The sequence below is a fragment of the Budorcas taxicolor genome, chromosome 8, assembly GCF_023091745.1.
Source record: "Budorcas taxicolor isolate Tak-1 chromosome 8, Takin1.1, whole genome shotgun sequence".
NCBI lineage: Eukaryota > Metazoa > Chordata > Mammalia > Artiodactyla > Bovidae > Budorcas > Budorcas taxicolor.
Window position 1 is genome coordinate 91,179,656 of NC_068917.1, and position 1,328 is coordinate 91,180,983.

At 45.9% G+C, this 1,328-nt stretch overlaps 1 non-coding gene across 1 annotated transcript; it reads right to left on the minus strand.

Annotated features, from left to right (window-relative positions):
• Positions 1-126, minus strand: LOC128052906 (U6atac minor spliceosomal RNA). The gene has a single exon (XR_008199866.1). It is a non-coding gene; the product is annotated as a U6atac minor spliceosomal RNA (small nuclear RNA).
• Positions 127-1,328: the final 1,202 nt, after the last annotated feature.

A 1,328-nucleotide genomic window follows, 5' to 3' on the forward strand; every position in this document is an offset into this window, starting at 1 on the left:
TAAAAACAGTGGTTAGATGCCATGAAGTAGATGGCAATGCCTTAACCATATGCGTGTTGTTAGGCCCAAAAGCCTCTTCCATCCTTGTCAAGGGGAGTGCTAACCTTCTCTCCTTTCATACAACACTTGACTCATCTTTCACAAGGAGTCAGGGGTGAGAAAGAGCCTCTGTGGTACCCCCGCCTCTATCACACCAAGGCCAGAGTGAACCAGGAGATGTACATTCGCCCAGCATGCCACTTCTCAGGGCTGCCTGCTGCTTCTTCAGCTACATCAGAAGTGAGGGAGTAAGTGTAAACCATTCATTTCAAAATAGCATCTCCCTTCCCCAAAGGCCTGCATGTTGCGGGTCTGAGCGCCACACTTCCAGGGCAGAACCAGGGCGTCCATGTACAAAGCACTGCAGGACACGCTGGGTGATCTGCCATCTCGGTGGCCAGTTCCTCATGGGCCATATCTGCATCAGAGCAGGGGGTCCCACAAGTGTCTGCACCAGCTCTGGGTTCCAGGGACATCTAAGCCTAGAGAGTAACAGGTTGAGATGTCCACACTTACTTACCTGTCTCCCCAAATACTTTATGGCAGCTGGAAAGGAAGCACATGATTCTCTGCTGCAAGATGTGGCAAGAGCACAGTGAGAAACTCAAGGCAAAGGAAAGCAGAGACTGGCAGGTGGCGGCAGTAGCAGCCTGATATCAAAGGACAGAAAGAAAACCAGAGAAAGATCCAGAGAGCATCTCCTATTTGCTTAAGGGCCAAAGTGACATCTCACCGGAACACAGACAGGCAGAATGAGAGAAAGAGCACAGACAGACTCTTCAAGGAAACCCGCCCTAAACCTGAATTAACCCACTCCCCTAGGATCTCAGAAATTCATTCAAGATAAGTCCTACTGAACAAGGACTAGGCCCTGAGACAGGCCAGCTTTAAAGATGGATTTGATTCAACCTGGATTCCAAAGTTGTTAGAGAAATTTGAGCAACATATCTCTGCCTTGCTACACTCTTCTAAGTTAGATGAATTTCTTAAAATTTTTTCAAAAAAAAAAAAAAATCAGTCAACAAGGAGTCCTGACTTTTCAGGTAGTGTAGTATGGAATCTCTAATGCTCAAAGTAATTGTCACATCAAAAAAATAGTTTAATGGAGAAAAAAATTTGACAGCAGCACTTCTTACCACTCTGCTAGAAGCATCCGTTAAGACATCCTTCAGCTCTCAAGTAGCAAGCATCAGGATTAATATTAAATGGGCCCAGATCCTTCTTAGTACAGATCAGACTCATGGCAGGAATTCAGGGGATGGCCTTCCCTTCAATTGTTATTGTAATGA